At 23.9% G+C, this 21164-nt stretch overlaps 1 long non-coding RNA gene across 1 annotated transcript in view; it reads right to left on the bottom strand.

Annotated features, from left to right (window-relative positions):
• The window catches only part of LOC112604130, a 64258-nt gene that overhangs the window by 5542 nt on the left and 37552 nt on the right, over positions 1-21164 (bottom strand). Inside the window, exon 2 of the long non-coding RNA XR_003115206.1 lies at positions 12875-12932. This is a non-coding gene — a long non-coding RNA (uncharacterized LOC112604130). The remainder of the gene's footprint in view (positions 1-12874; positions 12933-21164) is intronic.

Below are 21164 nucleotides of genomic sequence, written 5' to 3'. Positions count from 1 at the left end.
TTTATAATATTTAAAGCTTTATTGTGTGGAGTGGAGTGGTACGATGTACCCTTTAAAATGTTAGTCTACTTTTTTTATTTCGCTTACTTATGATATAAATACTTATAACTTATAAACTACTAGTCCAGATTTCGGTTTTTATATATTAAAATATTCTATTTTAGAGCACAAAGTTAAAAATATACATTTTTATTCAAAAAAGTAAAATACTTTAAAAGTTATAGTGAAAAAAATATTGGAAAAATACATATATATTTTTTTTAATGTTGTTATATTTTAAATAATGTAAAACAAAAATATTTTCAAAAAATTTCATAGATTTTGAAATAATGAGTGTGGTTTGATAAAAGGATGACTCTGTATATACTATATTTAATGAAAATATGCCGTAATACAAATCATATAGCACGAGACAAATTATCGCTATAAAACATAAGAATTTTGTTCATCGTTGTATATAAATTTACCTGACTTTATAAGAATACGGATCAATATATTAAAAATATACAATATAATAGTAAATTATATTGTACTAAAATATAAAATTAAAAATAATTTTATCATACTAAAATGATTTTTTTTATATGTAAATTTGATAAAACGAATTTATTTAATAATAACTCTGCAGTAAATATATTTCAGAAAACAAATCATAATTAAGTCTGAGCTTTAAAAATATTATTTAATGCAATAGTACTATTATTTATTTGTATTAAGTTACTGTACATTAGCCTTTAAACTTTTCATCCCAATAGGACGCCACGTACACAGTAACCTGTAAGCGATGACAATGCTATAGGTGCACGCAAAAAACCTGAAAATTGAGAAAGATAAAGAAATCCGAATCATAGGCTGAAAAAACTTTATAGTGAAAAGCCGATTGGACAATTCACCATCATTTTAAAAGTAACAAAAATCTATTCACGTATTTGTTCTGTTCGTGATTCGATTATATCATATACAATAAGCAACAATCAATGCTTTATAATATTATAGGTATATATTATATATTACATATACTGGTACAGTGGTACAAGATTCAAACATAACCAAAATATATTTCATTTAGAAATTTAAAAATATATCTTGAAATGTTTAATATGTGCCTAATAATACTTAATTTAACAAATACATATTTTATTTTTATAGGTCAATTAAAAAAAAAAAAAAAAAATGTATATCAGAAATAACGAAACAAATTTTAATATGTTTTCAAGATTATTTTCTCATTGCCATGAACAATATATATATATATTTCTTATAACCATTTTCATTGAAAATATCAAAATATTATACAAGAACATAATTTAAAACCTGCTGTAATCATTTTCGAATTCCATAAATTATTATTGATCTAGCTTATAAAATAATAATACAGTGTTTTACTATATAATGACAAAAAGATTGTTAAATATAAAATTAAAACATTTTTTTTTTTTTATATAATATACTTTATACGTATACATAACAAAAACATTTAAATGTAATTTTATTATTATTTATATTTAAATATCTTCATTAAAATATAATTAACTTGTCTATAAACACTGAAATTCAAAAAAACAATATAGTAAATGGAGATCCAGTCAACAATATACAAATGAATGTGTGACGAACAAAGTTCGGTAAATTACAAAATATTTACTTTATAAGAAAAATATTACCTATTAATATTATGATTTTAATCATAGGACATATGATTTTATAAAAGTGTTACAATAGCAAAAATCAGTGCTCAATTTTTCAAGAAAATAATTGCTAGATGTTTTTTAATATATAGCTTGAATAATTTTTAAGAAATTATGCTTTAATTTTATGATTAATAAAGTATGGATAGAGAAATTTTCTCCAAAGAATTACTTTTAGACATTAATGTTTTATCTCACTCGTTAAATATTTCTGAGAACACCTGAACACCCAGGTATGCTTAGTAATATAGGGACATTATAGGAGAATATATTATTACAGAACTTAAATTTTCATTTCATTTTTTTTTTTAAATGTATCCATATTTATCAGTTGAAAAATATGCACTATTTAAATTAATATTAAATACCATTAATTTCGATACATAGTTTTATAAAGAATGTATTAAAATTATTAGAATGTTATATTATATTGGTAATTTGAAAAGAAAGAAAAATAAGTTACTGCTTTGCTCTACAATATGTGTCAAGTATTCCTATTCAATAAGTTAGTCACTTATATATATATATATTGTATAATTATAATATATGTTAGTTTTATGCAATGGTAATTTATCATTGAATACAAAAAACCAATCTGAATAGAGATAGTTAGACAGTTTATATTACTATAGTCTATAAACATATTTAATAAAACATTTATGTTTTTGTTGAAATAATTTATTTTATTATTATTTATTAGTATTACGGTTCGTTAAATTACTTTTAAACGAAAACATGTCATTTTTTTTAAACTATCACTGTGTGAATAAAATATAATGTGCATTAGAATTTACATGTAGGTACCCGTGAATAATAATTTAAATAGCTTAGGGTATCAAAAATTTTAAGATATTTCAAAATGTATACTTTGTATGGAAATGCTAATGTAAAGTTTATCAAACTTTGATGACAATTCTAGTATCAACAATTATTCGTTTTTGAGTTACACTAAAAAAAAAAAAAAAAAAATAGTTTAAAATGTATACAATATTAATCAAGATATAAAATTAATTTATAAATATTTCTAATTTTGATTTGAAGTAGTACAGTACTATTTTTATTTCCGCCTTTACTCTCAGATTGAATTTTTTGTACTGTAAAAACCTTCAGGTGCAAAAAAAAAAAAACATTATAAAACGTACCTATTTATTACTTACAATCAGTATATAAAATTATTGGGATAACTGAAATGTATAAAAATATATTACAATTAATTTTGCATTTGAAAAAAAATGTAGGATTTCGTAAAATATTTAATGAAAATATGATTGCTTAAACGGATATACCTACGCAAAAATTCAATACCATTATAGCATATAATATTTTTTGTAATGTGTGATACGTTTCAAATAATGCACAATTTATATTAAATTTAATCAGACGTTAGCTTTTTAATATTCGTCGCTGAATTTTGTAAGAAAAAAATCGAGTGAATTTAACGTACACACGCGCACACATATATGAATTATGTCCAGAGCAGATAAAGGAATTTCTACAGTTTCAGCTGTGTTAAGTCTTTGACTTACCGCAACGACACGCGTTAGTTGTCCAAACTGTTTGTAGGTGTCTTTTCACCCTGATTTCGTGTCTGGCAGACAGATTTAAATCACCTAGAAATTACATGGCGTGAACTTTTAACGATGAAAATGCAGCAGTAGAAAATATCCTTTGTAAAAACGTGTCACTGGGATACGGAAGGGAAATGGAAAAAAAAACTAGAAATCGTAAATCATATTTTTCTACGGTCGGTTCTATCCGGTTGCCGTGTTTCACGTTCTCCGTATTACAATGTCTATTCAAAGGGATGAATCGACTAGTGTGAGCCAAAAGTGGTTTCCACTCGAGTGGCGGTAGTTTAAATAGATTTTTTCGAAAGCTTTATTTCAAAACTCGGTCGAAATCATAACGCTCGCGGTTGATCGGAGACACCGTGCTTGGGCAATTCGATACAGAAGTATTTATGATATGTTGACCTAATCCACAGTCCTATATTATATATATATATACAAACAACACTTATAAAAGTACGTTTTTTCTCAAAAATTGTTGTTATTTATTCGTTTGAATTAAAGAATGTCTATAAACAACATGAATAAGACACAGATGCACTTATACAGTATACATATATATATATATATATATATATTTGTTGCTAGTAAGCCATATTTGTATTAAATGCAACATTTAGACAAGTTGAATCCTTTCAAAGTTCTCGAAATATGTGCTCATAAATGGAAAACGTATATATAACCATACAATTTATGTTATAAATCAAACTACGTTATTAATTATATTCTATGAAAATAGAAAAGGGAGTTTATGTTTATTTATCATTTGAAATTCAATGAAATTCAAACAAATAAACTTATAAAATTATCATAGGCATAAATATGTAAAATGTGTTGCTAATTCCCGGATGGATGTCTACTTGATAATTTTAGCAATACACGTTATGGCGTGTGGTGATATTTAATTGAGTCCATGCTACTTTTATGTGTTTGAATTGAGTCCATATAGATAGAATTGTCAACTACTGTGTATTGTAACTACTTATATAGCCAGTGAAACATAATTAGTTAATACTTACTTAATTATTAAATTATTACGAGTGAAAATAAAGTGTATATTTAGATATTCACCCGTAAAATAATTATTTCTCTTCAAACAATGTTTAATATTTTGTTAAATTTCCAAAAATAATAATATAAGTATGTACTTGAAATTCCCAAATTATTATTTTCAATACCTATATTATGATAAAATTTTCAACAAATTTTAACATTTTTTGAATTATTTATAGTTAAGACAAATTTTCAATTTTTTTTTAGTATTTTTCTATAGCTGTCTATAATAAATTATTATATAAGTAAAAAGTACCTTTATTTATTATTATTTTTTAATGAAAACTTATTATATCAGTTAAAGAAAATGACTCAACTTGAATAACCCAACAATATTGGTTGGACTCAACTCCGATAACCCAAAAGTATTTGCGAGATCCAATTCAATATTTGGGACTCAACTTAATTTTATCCATGACATGCCATAATTTCACCATTTTGTGGAAACCATTGTTATATATTAATAATAGGTACTGCAAATTAAATTATCAAAATTAAGAACTTATAGCCTAACCAATACAAATATTATGTGACCGATAATGAAATTAATACGTGAATAGAAGTACTGCTATTTTATGTAAATCAAATGTAATAGTTCAGGTTCTTTTTTTTCTACTATGAACTATGTAAATATTTATAATATTATATTATTGATGAATTATACGGGGATTCAATGAATTGAATATGTAATTGAATTATGATTTTATATTGGATAAAATATACGATAAGATATAAATAGGATGTAATAATAATACGTAACATATATATATTATACATGGAAAAGTATAATATATAGTATACATTTATGTATTATAAGGATGAATATGTAGCAGTTAAATATATGTCGTAGTGAGGGATGTTATATAATACAGTTATCAACGATAGCGTGTATTTATTTTCTTTTTGTTTGAAAAATACCATTATTGAACAGTGCATAAGATATTTTTTGACGAAACAAGCAGTACTTTAAAAAGTGAATTAATACAGTAAATATTGTAATGATCAAGAAAATACTTAAACATTTAATAGAGTAAAAATGAAGAGTAAGCTAATCTGATTTTAATTAAATCGCATTTACTCTACATTAGAAATATCAGAAATAAATTCATTATTTGAACATTTTTTTACTATGCGAATATTATTTAACTAAAATATGGATATTAAAATTATATTTTAATTGAATTAAAGGGCTGATTTAATCGCGTAATACCACAAACCGTAGTATACACACCTAATTAATATGTAATATGAACGATAAACAACAGTTTTATAGTTTTTATAAAAGTAAAATCTTTTAAAATGAGTAGAAATTAAAGTGATTAAAAATACAACTAAAATTAATATTTTTAGAAAAATGATTTACGATTTTTAAAATATTAGCAATACCATGGATAATATGATATTTTATATTCTATTTAAAATCATTATAAGCTATGTCTTTACAGTAAAAAAAAATAATTGTTGTAATAACATGGTTTTTAATTTGATTAGAACTTACGAAATGTAATACTATAATAAAGGCATAATATTGTAAATTATATTTAATAACGAACACGTACATGTGTAAATATCGTTTAATTGATACTACAGATATCTTTAATAAATGCAATTTTATTATAACCATGAACATATTTAAAATAACTCTGATATGTTGTTATAGAAAATAATACTGAATAAATGGGGTCCATTCAAATTCTAAACTTGGTTAGCTTCAAAACATATATCATTAATTTAAATCATGAATTTAAAAGAATCTTAAATGATTCAAAAAATCGTTGAGGCAGTTACAGTCATTTTAGATTTTGATGGTTAGTAATACCCAATTAGCTTTAAATTTTATGTGTATAATTTAATATATCTATCTTAATATATTAATAATATGATATATGCAGTCAATACTTGGGTTTATAAAAAATATTCATTCAATATTTTTTTATCCAATAGAGGATTGTTTCATTTTTAAAATCAATATTATAGTGTACATAATATTTTTAGATTTAAATATGATACCCCATCCTAAGAAGTGGATAGCGCAGAATTTCTTGAGGTTAAATAAAAAAAACACATGTATAAAATATATATATATATATATATATATATATGTGTGTGTGTGTGTGTGTGTGTAAACTGTCAATTTATTTTTAAACTATTGTTTTAAAAAATAAAAATAAATGTTCAAAAATAAGTCCTGAGTTTATCTTATAATCTTCTAAGTGAAATACAATCAAAATAAACATAACAGTTGTTTGTAATGAAAACTTGGTTGTGTATATAAATAACTATACTAATGCGCATTTAAATTGAAAATTTTCAAAATAATTTTAGTTTTGATGGATATATTTTAACGGATGTAAATGCATTTTTAAGAAAAATGACGGTATGTGCATAAATAATGGTCCAGAATAAATCAACAAGTCACAATATAAAGGAAATCGGTGGTTTGAAAAAAAAACTATATCGACCTTATTCGACTTGTCAAGTACAAAATAAAAATATACAGCTAAATACCCTCGGGAAATTGTCGGTAGACTGTGACGATTGAACTTACTTTCTTCCGTTGGTTTACAATAAATCCGCACGTATATTTAGAATAAAGCTATATATATTTTATTCTACTTAAAAAGTTTCTGGTACTCCGAATATCAATAAAAGTTGAAACTTGATTTGTATCAGCTGGAATAAATACACAGTAGCAGCTAAAAAATTAAAGACCAACATCAATACACTAAATATTGAAATTACAACTTATGTATGTATACATTAAAAACAAATCATCTGTCTAAACTTGACTCATTTTTTCTAAGTATATGTCTTTTTAAATATCAAGTTTCAATTATAATCACCCTTTATAAATAAATCTAACACAACATTTACGGTGTAATAACTATTAAAAATATTTTAAAACGCCGTAAAACCAGATGTATTGAAAATATCCATAGTAAATAATGAATAAATTAAATGATTCTGATATTTTTGGAAATGAATGATAAAAAAAACGAATATATAATAAGGTTATAACAATAAAAGCTTAAACCTATATTATTAATTACAGCGGTATTAGAAAAAAATAAAATAAAATATAATAACAAAATAAATACAAAATAAATTTATTTAATAATTTATATTATTTTAACAATAGTTTACATATGAATATTTTTTCATGCCAATTTGTATAGTTGTTCTGGTACGTTTAACAAACTTATACAAATAAATATGATTATTGGATTAAACTTCATCGAATATAGGATTTACTTCATAACGGATATAATAAGATTTTAATAAATTAGAATGAAAAGACTAATGACTTTGTGTAAAATGATGTTATTAATATTATAAAGGAAACTCAAAGTAAATAAGTTAACATATAAATCATTGTAGCTGCTAACTATTTATATACTATGTTTCTGTATGTCATATAGCTATACAAGTGACGTTTAAACGTGCTTGTAAGTTTGTTATTATTTATTGAAATCATAAAACCTAAATATATTTAACAATTTGAAATTAGCTGTATGAAATAAGATTATTAGTTCAGATTTCTAAAAGCTTATTTAATACAATTGGAATTTTTGTGTTACTTATTTTCTAGTTATAAAACAAATATCACATCTTTATCATTCTATTTTATCTAATTATAAATAGGAAATATCAACCTTTTCGATATTGGAAAAACATTATTTTTCAAATACGATAAAAGTGATATTAGTTTAGATTATATACTAAGCTAAACAATAATTTATAAATACTTAATAAGCTTAGAATCAAATAATTTTTTTTATTGATTGCAGAAAAATTAAAATGTAAACAAGATTACCGATCAGCTTTTCTAAACATCATAACAAATAGCAGAATAGTAAATATCTCCCTCACTCTTTTTCTTTTTATAAATATTATAACAGCAAGGATAAACAATGTGACATATATATATATTATATCATTATATATAAACTACATGTGAAAATAATGTGTGGAAATTAAAAAAATATTTGAAGATAAATTAAACAATAATTTAACAAAATAATCCAGATACTTAAAATCAAATTTTTCTTAAGGTATAAACTAATAAAAATCATAAATTGTATAAAACAAACAGAACAATACAAATTAATATACATACATTTATAAATAAATAAATAATTTAAATAATTGTTAATAGTAAACCATTTTTTAACGTTTTACAATAAACCATGTTTAATGCATGTTAATTGTTAATACAATTTATATTTACATAACTCATTTATATAAAATTAACTGTGATTATAGAACAAATAAATATAAACAATATTATATTATGAAAAACAAGGATTTGAATTTAATTTAAAATATAAAATATTTTTTTTTATCTTCTTCATTAAAAAACTCATCAAATACAATGAAAAATTGTATAATTCATTTTTATTTTAAATTTCTTTCCTTAAATCATCGGGTGAATTTAAATTACCTTAATAGATTTATTTAAAATACGTTAAAAATATCATTGTAATAATTAATATACAAGTACTTACCTAGATATAAATATTCTTTATTACATTTTCATTATTTATAAACCAAAATTACTTTGTTAAATAATACACTTTATAATATTATGTTGCAATTTATATTGTTTTTTATTAATAATTAAATTCAATCGCTTTCATTACTATTAAACTTTATTGAAATAAATATACTATAAAATAGAAGATAAATTGATCAACGAAATAATATTAAACGTTTGTTAGATTTAATTTTTGATTTAAAAACTATTAATATTTTAATTGCGTGGAAGTTATATTAAAAATATTTCGATATTGAGAAGCTTATAAAAATTCAAAAATGCGATTAGTGCATACATTTACATAACTTAGTATTGAAATATAAACCATAAAGTTGAAACTGTCATTGTCTAGCACTTTGAAATATATATTTATAGAAACATTTCGCTTAACTTAATTGTTTCCATTAGGTAGTTATACAAATTATACAATGATACTAAAGATAATTAGGTAAAGTAATTCTAAAATTCAGAATCTTATCTAGTATATTTTTAGTATGATTAGCCTTATAATTACTATTTAAACTACAATATTTAATATTTATAATTTATAAATATTTGAGTGTACCTATTGCAAATATTTGTATTGTTTTCACGTGGCATAGAAAACATTCAAATTGATACATTGTATTCAAGTGAGTACGCGGCTGTTTTTATTCCTTCATGAATTTGCCGGATAAAATGTGAGAGTGCATAGAAAAAGTATATTGATGGATAAAACGTAACACAAGCAAAAACATAGTAATATATAAATTGATATGAGTATTAACAAACCAAATACTATAAAAACTCCAATCTATAGGTGTATGTATGTTCTATTGGATATGACTACACAGAAAAAGTAATTTATTTAAATAAATAACATGAATTTTAACAGCAGAAACATTTATTTTATTTTTTCTTTGCTTTAGCAACCAGGTTTAAAAAGTTACGAATTTTCAATTAAAAAACTATGATCTAAAATGGCATTTTAAGAACACCAAATAATTATTTTTCCATTTTTTCAGACAAAAACAACCAAGATATAATATTATATAGAATGCAAAATTACCTCAGTTATACAAAAATATGATTGCTTATGGCGTAATGGTTTAGAAAGTTGAAATTCAGATCTATTTTTCTGATTAAGTTATCATAAATAGATATAGCACAGTCACAATGTACGCTGATATACATGGTCATATTTTTGAAGGAACATTTTCAGTACATCTGTATGATGTCAGTCTTATGAAACCAAATAGCACTTTTACAATTTCGGTCAAAAATATTAGTATCTTAGCTAAGATATCTTTGCAAGACGTCTTTATACATTGTATGATCGATAGAGTAGTAATATTTATGATCCTAAACTGATTTATTATCATGGTTTTCTATATGGCACGCGACAGAATCATATACTATTTGGTTTGACATACTATAAACCACGAAGACGACTCTTACGTATTCATCTATGTAAACCATTTTTCACATTGTCAGCAAGCTCCTTAATGGTTCGAAAATAAAATATTATTTTTGTTAATAATCAAGTGTATAAGAAATAGAGTAATCCAGCAAGGAAATTTAAATATAAGGATTTTAAAAATTTCATAAGATGAAACTAACACATCCGCATGCGCTGGCTCTGTCTTATATACATACAACAAAAAATTTTCTGTTGTTGGTTTTATATGCGTAAGCATAGTTTAAAACTAATCCTAAACGTAAAATGTAATATGATAAAACTCAAACGATTTAGGTAACAAAATCCAAGTAAATTATAGAATTATGCTGTATTTTAGTAGTATAGAACCAAGCAGTAAACATGAGTAAGGATAAAACAGGGACAATAAATAAAACAAGACAAGCATGGCGTGAAAAAAATGTATTAATCTTAGACAAAAATACTGTAAAACAAGAGTTCTTTTCTTACCTACTACCTACCCATTACTTTTATTATACTATGCAGATTATATACAATTGATAATGTTGTTAACACTGGACCATTTTACAACGTCAACCGTTATCAGATACGTTGCCCTAATTATCACATAATAATCATAATATGGAAAAGAAGACTACATTTAATCATGATACAGTTATCATGACAACTTAATCGATAAGTCATAGGTACTAGTGTACAATGACCAAAAAAACACCATGTGAAACAAATTCAAAATTTCAAGATGTCACCATTTACGAAAGATTACTAAAAATCCGAATATCCATAGAATACGGCGTAGGTTGGAAAATAAAACCGTCGCAATACAAATGACGGACACAAAATACGACGTGTGGTGAATGACTCAACATAGAAACTACTGACAGACGAAAATAGGATGAAGAATAAAACGAAGCGAGAACGGTCAGAAACGTACTTAAATAATAAAAATACGAGATGTAAAAGTAGACGATGGCCATAACTTCAGGGAAGCAACTCGACACTTGTTATATATTTCGTAAACCGAACGCTCTGACTGGATGGCATCTTAGACGCGTTCTTTGTAATAATGAACTTCAGGTACTCAACACCAAGATATTATGGAATACTAAAATTGACTAGTTCAGTAGTAAAAATATTAATTACAAACGTATGGTACATTTTATGATATTAAACGAAAAACTTTTTACTAATAATTGTATAATTGTATGTTGCATATTATATATACCAACGCATGTTATAAATTAAAATATCACGTTGAAATTGGTATTGCTATATACTTCAAAAATTCAAGATAAATCATTATAAATATCTTACTTAGAAAAAAAATGAAAGTTTTTAATATTTTCTATAGAAAAACATATATTTTTTTTTTTTTTTTTTTAATAAAAATATCATTAGTAAAAATGTATTACCAAAAAAAATTATAATGATTCTACATTAATAGATCCTTCAATATCAGTTTAAAATAAAGCTTTACACTTAGATTACATTCTAAATATTTGAAACTAGTTTTTTATAGATAAAATAAATATGTTAATAATAAAAAAAGTAAAATGTTTGTGTTTTATACTATCGCCGATTACTAGCAGTATTGTTAAAAATGTATTAGATTTTTTGTCAAAAAAGTGATATAATTAGACGGAAAACGCCAGAAGTAAAAAAAAAGTTCTAAATTGAATTACAATTTCCGCACTCAGTCGGTACTATAATAACATTTATTTTATCCAATAAACCGAAGACCTTTGGTCGCTGAAAACGAGAAACCGATCAAACTTTAGGGGATAAATCATTCGGTGACCCATATAAGATGAATTTATAGCAGATCTCGTGTACACGCTGTACGTCGACCATAATTGTATGATAACAACACGTACCAGGTACACAAAGTGAATGCTTTTAGAAAGAGAAACATTTCTAACTCAAAAAACATTTCAAAATATAGTGTTTAGAATATTGTTTGGTCACAGTGAATTAATATATATATATATAAGTGTGTGTATATAGAACATGACATAATACATATAATGGCTTATAAAAAGGGTAAAAGCCAAAAACAGAAAGCATTGCACTAGTACAAATGCTAACTACCATAGGATTTACACATTTTAGGATTTCACAATACAAATTAACAAACAAAAATGTTTTGACCACACATTTCCTGCAAATTCTAAACAGTTCAAATAGCGCAGACATATTATAGTCATTGACCGCAAAGATTTTTGGTTTTAAGCCAAACGCAATGTGTTAGAGTAAAATAATTGTATTAAAAGTTTTTCCTTAAAATTCGAAATGCACTATAAATTACAAAAAGTGGTTTTTCTTTTATTTATAATTTTCAAGGCCAGCATGTGTATAAATACAATTTTCACCAATACATCTCAATATAAATGAAATTTTTAAATTTAAAACTATAAATGAATATAAAATATATAGTTATGCGATTTCAAAAATAATTTGATACATTTTACAACTTACATTATTATTTCAATAAAATATCGATGTAGGTATATAAAACATATTATTGCACTTTTTAATAAGTATTTAAAAGAACTAATTAATCAATACTTTTAAAAAATAATTAATTTAAATAAACTAAATAAGTATAGGTACTGACTTTGTTCAGGTTTCTTCAACAATTCTCAATTTGTATTTTAATTAAATACTAGCTTAATCTGAAAAAAAATAAGTTACACAAAATATCAGTGTTATAGTATTGATTATTAGTATTATAAACAGATATTAAAATATTAAAAATGAATACATAATATTTTGAGAATTATAATTTATAAAAATATTTAAAGGGAAAGGTATATATTCTATTATGTGGGATTGTCGTGTTATAGGAAAATAATATAATCACGAGGTAAGGTTAGTTATTTGAAATTCATATTATAATTAATACCATAATATAATAAAATCAAAATTTTTATTTCTGAAAAGCAAAATAAATTAAACTATGTTATATTATAAATAAATTACATTTAACAATCACCAATTTGAAATACAAATAAAAAATAAAAAATAACCTAAATAATAAACCTAAATGAAAAATGTAATATTTATATTTATACAATGTTTAATTTATAAAATAAGTTTATTAACATTATAAATAGTAATATTTAAGAACAATTTTGAATATCAAAATATCAAAAGTTATTTTTAAAGATATTTATTATTTGAAGAATCACTTATCCTATAATATTATATTATATTTACCTTCGATAATATTAATAAATTATAATAAATTGCGAATTGAAACAATATATTTTTTTCACAAAAATAACAATAAAGTAAAAACATGTCTTTATTGGGGATCATTAACAAATTATTTATTATATATTCAACAAAAATGGTAGGAAAAGTACGATAGTTATTAGTTAGTAAGTAAAGAATACAAACCATTGAGGCAATTTTAATTAATTAATAATTTTTCTTTATAAAAACATACAATGCATAACAAGTAATTAAATAAAGAATAAATTTACTCACTTAAGTCTAAGCTTGTATTCGGGGCGAAGAGTTATAAATTGAATTACACATTATGAAAAAAAAGGAGAAGGACTCTTTTTAAAATATTTATTACAGATAAATTCAATTGAAATTATAAAGAAAAAGTATAGTGAAAGCAACAGTTACAAATTACTTTAATATATTCTATTTATATTTATTAATAGTACTGTTATTATCACTCAGTTACAAACTAGTTAATAAAATATTACTTTAACAAAATCGTAAAATGTGAATTTCAATGACGATATTTATATTTTTGAAAATACCTACTTGTAAACTATTTTTAATAGTTCCAGACTTGATTCTTGATTATTAGCGAAAAATATGTAAGATCATAAAATAACCAAGATTAAAAACCTAAGATATTATACCACCATAATATCATCGACGTAAAGTTACGACCATATGAATGCTTCCGGATAATCATGACTAGTATAAATTGGTGATATGAAGCGTATTCACTAAGATATGGAGTAAAAAAACTGAAAGATTTCAATTACTGCAGTATAAGAAAAAAAGTATGATGTAATAAGCTATAATATCACTATTTTAAATTAAAAAAATTTAAGGAATTGGCATCATTTCTAAAATATAACTGAATTTAAAAGTGAGTTTGAAATATCTTCCAAAAAACTTTCCATGGATATATTTTATAACAGTTCATAAGTAATTTATATAACTTTATAGACATAGGTCTAACTTGAGGCTTTGTAATTAAGAATTTTGTGTTTCACAATTTTTTTTTTTTCATAGACTAGGTCAAGGGTTCTAACCTTTTGAGGTCCACGCCCCCTTTCAAACATGTATGAGTTTATTCCCCACCCCCTCACTACTATAATATTGATGTACACATATTTATAGTTATAACATATTATAATGTTGATTATTGTGGTTTTTTTTTAACATTTTCAAGCCTGAAATTTTATCACGCTTTCTTAGAGGGGGGTACCCCCAGGTTGAGAATCCTTAAACTAGATAATGTTCTTTTTTTTAATATCTTAAAATATCTATTTATGATACAATATTGTTAAATTTATTTTTCATGATCCCCTATATACAATATTATATCATATTGCCTTTGATGAGTCCTTATAATAACCAACATTTAAATTGTGAAATTTAACGTCTTAGAAAAAATATAAGTATATCTGTTAACATTTCAAATAATAGATATATGTAAATAAGAGAATTGATTAAATATTTAATAAGTATCTCAAAAAAAAAAAAAAATGTTTTATTATTAAAAACTTACATAATATAATAATATTGTGTAATTTGTAGAACTAAAGTCGATTAAATAAATTTAAAATAATTCCAAAATCACATTGAACTGAGAAAATATTATATTACGCATCCTTATAAAAGAGTTATTTAATAATACACATCAAATAAATTGAAATATTTCTACGTAGGTATTTTTAATACCTACATATGTATTATGTTCCATATCATAATTATTAACAATAAACCTAAACAAAACTATTTACTCTGTATAATATTGGCCATAGATAATTAAAGCGGTTACAACTTTAAACAAATAAGTATTAACATCCTAAAATAGATATTATTTTATTGAAAAAACTATCGTATTCAGATTATTTGACTGCGTAATTAATGTTGACAGTGTAATAAAGAAACCAATAAAAATGCATGTTTGTAAATACAAATGTGAGGTAGTTTAAAATAAATCCTATGATTAATATAAATATAATATTAGATATTATTTCAATGTTGCATCAAATTAATTTACGTAGACAAATACTAAATATTATAAATTATTTAAATTGAGTTTATTCTTCTTGATTATATCAAAGAAAAATCTTGTTTTACTATGAAATTAACATACTTCTTTGAACTTCAATTTAACTTTGATTATAGCCTTTACTTAAGTAATTGATGCAAAAATGTGCAACTTTTTTTTTATATTGCTGTATATATATATATATACATTTATAAATAATATTTTCCTTAAAAATAACTTATTATAGTAAATATAATATACATGAATACATTTAGTATCAGTAATCATAACACAATTGAATAATAACAAAATAATTGGTTCTATTTGATATAACAACATTGTACTATTTTAATATTTCTGAAAAGTAATTATATTATTTTCATACATTTAAACTCTAAGTACATAATAATAAGCTTTTTTTTAATAACATACTTTCAGCTTCAGAAATTAATATTATTAATTAAAATAATATTATTGAAACATTCAATGGGTTATTAATTGAAAATGTTAAAACTAAAAGAAATTTATTTAGAGATAATTGTGTGTTATATAAATAATATAAAGTACTCAATTTTAAAATATTTAAGCTAAGAAACAAGTAATAATACATTAAACAAATTTAGTATAGTCGAATACTAAAAAGGAAGTAAATAGTTTTACTACATTAAATTTTTTAAGCCGAAGCGAAAATTCAAGTTATCAAAATTGTACTTGCTTGTATGAGTAAATAACACCATTTGGTTTTATGCTTCTATCACATTTAAACCAACAAAAGACTAAAACATGACTAAATGCACTCGACGCAAAGTTCTTGTAAGTAGTAACTATTGTTATCTATGTACTTAAATTAAAACAAGATAACACACACTATACATATAAAATAATGTAAGTATATCTATAGAATTTAATAAACTAAGTTTTAATTATAACAGTTTTCTTAAAGAGATTAACAATATATTCCTATGTGTTAATAATCAAAAATAAAATGCATATGAAAATATAATGAAAAGGGAAAAATTTCATAATTATTCGCGTTTTAAAACGATTTGAAAAAATGCAGGTTAGAATTAGTTTAATTGAGTAAGCAGTATCTAATAAAATTTAATAAATTATTTTACATTACCTAATCATTAAAATTTATTGAAATAGAAATATGATACAGAACATACGTAGTTTGATTTTAAGTGAACCAAACAGTACATTATAGTATAAAATGCAATGAAATACAAAATAATAGTTATCATGTTTAAATTTATATTGAGAATACAACAACATGAAAAAATATGTTTAATATTGCAATTTTATTTCAAAAATAATAAATTTCATTATTTATAGTTTTAACAACATAATAGTGTTAAAAATAATATATATATATATATCATACTAAATACGTCTAAAGAATATATCTGTGTTTAATTGATTAATTAAAAAACTTAAATTATTATTCAAGCTAAATTTAATATATTATAGTTGATAATCATTATATAGTAGGTTCAATTGTTCTTATATATATTTTACGGTACTTGCTCAATTCAAGTATAAATTAAATTAAGATATTTAATTAGGTACATCGCGATACAAGAACATTTATGAAAGTGTATAAACATTGAAAGATCTGAAAAATAAAAACTACACCATAGATAATGAAAAATAATAAAAGTAAACAGATCTAATATAAAAATATACAGTTTATCATTGGTCAATTTCATAATTTGAAAAAGAGAATGATTTCATGTATAACTGATGGAATTAAAAGGAACGGATAAAAGATATTGACAGGGGTATAAAAATTGACAGTCTACAGCAAGTTAAAAGTATCAAGACTTCCATCAATTAATTTACACATAAAAAGCAAATGTGCCTGATCCTTTTTTTTAACTAACGTAGATAGGTTGAGCTTTTAAAGCACCGGTGAATATTCATGTCGCGGACAATCTATCTATAGGAAATAATATGTATATTTTTAGAATTTCCACTATACATGCTCAACTTTGTTCTGATTACTTATCGTATTAGAACTTTATACTACTACGCAATATTCTAAGTAAGGATGTAAAAATGAACAATCAAGAGCCTTAAATAAATTACAAATTCCATAAAAGACTTATTTAAATATCGAATAAGAAAAAAAATTAAAATACTAATTTATAGTCTTTCAAAAAGACATAGGAGTACATGTTCTCATTTTTAGTTAGTCCAGTGAAGTTGTTAGTGCATAATCTGCATTCTATTACCTAAAGATTAGGTATGTTGTTAAAAATGCCATACAGTGCGTGCAAATATTACGTCTTGCAAGTAAAAAAATAAAAAATAAATACCATGTACAACTTGTAAGAAATAAAATGGATAAAAAAGGTTTACATTATTCAAGAATCAAAATGCTTATAGAAAAATATTTTGCCCAACGAAGCAATAAGTAAAAATATATAACTAGAAATATTATACTTGGTAAAATCCAGATAAAATATTAAAAAAAAAAAAAAATGAAAACCAAAGTAGTCCACTTATATTCACAAATGTAACCAATCAATAAAACTCGTAAGATATTAGCTGATTAATAAAAATTAATTTAGCTAATTCCTATCTTTTAGAAACAGTTTTTTTATCATTCTAAATGCTTAGTTAAGTCTAAATAACATATATATTATGTATGTATCTTTGATAAATATACCATAAAAAATTATTTGTTTAAACAGTATTTATTTCTTTTAATATGTTTAATAATTTAATAATTGTAATATTTGTATCTAAATTTCACTCAATTCGTTATAATATTATTTAAAATAATTAGATTGATATATTGAACAAATTAAATATTACCTATGTCAATTTAAGGAAATAATATGTCTAAATATATTATCAGTAAAACATGTAATAAGTTAAACAGAAATAAACTAAACAAAAACTACTGCATAGTTTATATATACCTAATGATTTAATTTTTTTCAATTCAAATAATTTTATAGATATTTTAAATTGCATTCGAAATATTTTTGAAAAATATATATATTACCTTAATAGTTTATTCAATTTTAAATAAACAAATAATTTAGTTCAAATTTGAAATTAAAACGATAATTTTATTTAATTTTCTTTTGTTCCGGAGGTTAAAATAAAAATAATTTTATTATTTTTGTATTGATGTCTACTAATTGCTATTTTATTTCAAAATTATATACATATCATGTTCATTTATTTACGCAAATAAAGCATGATAATTAAATATTTAAAGACGAATTCAAAATGTATGTTTATTTTTACAAAAGTTAATGTCTTTCAAATAATACGTTCTATGCATTCTTAATATTTCAATATATTTATGATTTATTTATTTTTATATAAATATATTATTTTTGATACAACTTTAGACCTTTAAATTGGAAATCTTTATTAGCCTAAAACTATTTTGTCATACATTATTGGCTATTTTTTAGGACAATTAAATAAATGATAACGCACTCCACGTAATGCTGTGTATTAACCGCTTCACAGCAGTGGGCGTCTATTATTATAATCATTATTTTATTATGTTTTAGTTATGCGTGCTAACGTGACACGACAATATTGTGTCCATCAATCTGTCGCATTAAACTTTTTTTTATTGTTTTTTGTTAATTGGATATTGTATTTAAACCATTACTACGATTTCTGCGTAAATTAATATATTAATACCGTAATTATCATACATAATTGTATAATTATTCTATATCAAATCCTGACAATAGTATGTATATGAACCCCTATATTATAAATATTTCAATACGCCTATCGTTTTACATAATATTTTACATTCATATACACTAATATCACCGTTCCCATACAACAATTATATATTATGTTGTAACGGTGCAAAACTAGTAAAACGGCTTTTCTCAAAGCCAACAATATTGTTAGAAAAAATAGGACATTATGGCAAGTGAAAACAACATCGGTTAGACCGCGTGTTTCTCTGAAACGTGCGCAGATAACGCGTCTAAACCATATCGATTAGCCAATCAAGAGTCAGATAAAATCGACAAACAGATATATATATATATATATATATATATATATATATTATATACTGGTCAGTTTGCCAAGAGACGAGAGTAGTCACTCTTCTTCAACACTTCAATCCAGCTATAAGGAATTGGAATTGAACTAAGAAGAAACCCAACCATCGAATAAAAACAGCGAATTGTCAGCGATCTAGTGAAGACAGAGAAAAACGATCGGACTAGCGCCACGGACGGACAGCAATTTATAGCCACGCCACTTCCTACAACGACGCACTACGGGCTGCTTATCCTGTCGATTAACTGTAGTCTGTAACCACTTGGTGAGCACCTCTCAGGGTTAATCAAATATCAGATACGATCCTGACCAACGTCCGACGAACGCCCTTGATTCAATGTGCCTTCGAAAGTACCAATCTCCGTGGACTAAGCACCCGCGATGTCCCAGATATATCAACCGCGACCGTCGAATAAACAAATCTCTCTCTGTACAGCTGATACCCGTATAGTGACCACGTGAGATCGTAAAATGGCCCTTTTCAGGGCCTTCAAGTTTTATTCTCCCTCCCTCCGGAGCGCACCTGCTTATGTCACGCAACCAGATAGGACCTATAATCAAACACCACTTCATTCGAGCAGGCCTGATATAGCGAGACGTGTCTCATCTCCTGTGATTTTACAACCTAAAACATTCTCTAAATTATTAGTGAGGATCCCGCTCACCAAATTGAAGGCATCGAATTGTCGGGCGTACGATCAAAGTTCTCCGTATAAATGTTCAAGTTATTATATTAGTTAGTTATTATTATAAGTAAAAAATAAGACTTTGATTACATAAAGCCTGAGGATTTAATTATTTCGTGGCGGTGACTCACCATTTGTAAGCACCGTCTCAATATGTGCCATTAGTAAGTATTAATATCACACTTCAATATTAAATCAATAAATTTTAAATTTACCATAATATATTTAATAATTTTCACGTAGTTCTCTAATTGTATCCTAACTCTCAAACTACTAACAAAAAGGTAGTTAGGTTTGACTAGTTTCAAAACAATTGATTTCAATGAGTAAATAACTATCAAATAAAGGATCGGGTATAAATGAGCAGTTAGGGACTGCCGAAGTTCCATACTACTAGAGCGCTACACTTTTCCAAATATATATTAGTAGTGATCTTAGTTTGAACATGAGTTGAATACCATATCCACTTCAATGACTCAGAGAAGTTATTATCTTTTTGACCTATTGACTATTGAATTTCTAACAATGGATTGAATTGACGTTTTGCTTATCACATTTAAAAAAAAAAAAATGTTAATTTTAATTATAACAGTAATAAAAAATAATAAAAAAATAATGCAAATGCGTAATTGATTAACAAAACTAAAAAAAACATTTTTGTTTTTTTTGTTTTTTACAATATATTTTAATATGTTAACTTATAAATAAAATATGTATTTTATGGTTTTTTTTGTATTACAAGTAAACATTACAAAAGTTTGAAAATATTTTAAAAATTGACACAGCCCTAGACTGCAATAGTTGTTATTAAACATTAAATGCCGACTGAAATCTATATTTTTTTCTCTTCGACCACCTGTCTATATGTTACAGAAACCAATCATAATCGGAGATAGTCATAGAACACGGTATCT

This window comes from Melanaphis sacchari, unplaced genomic scaffold, assembly GCF_002803265.2.
Source record: "Melanaphis sacchari strain LSU unplaced genomic scaffold, SCAv2.0 Contig11_pilon_pilon, whole genome shotgun sequence".
Lineage (NCBI taxonomy): Eukaryota > Metazoa > Arthropoda > Insecta > Hemiptera > Aphididae > Melanaphis > Melanaphis sacchari.
This window is presented reverse-complemented; position numbering and strand designations above follow the sequence as displayed.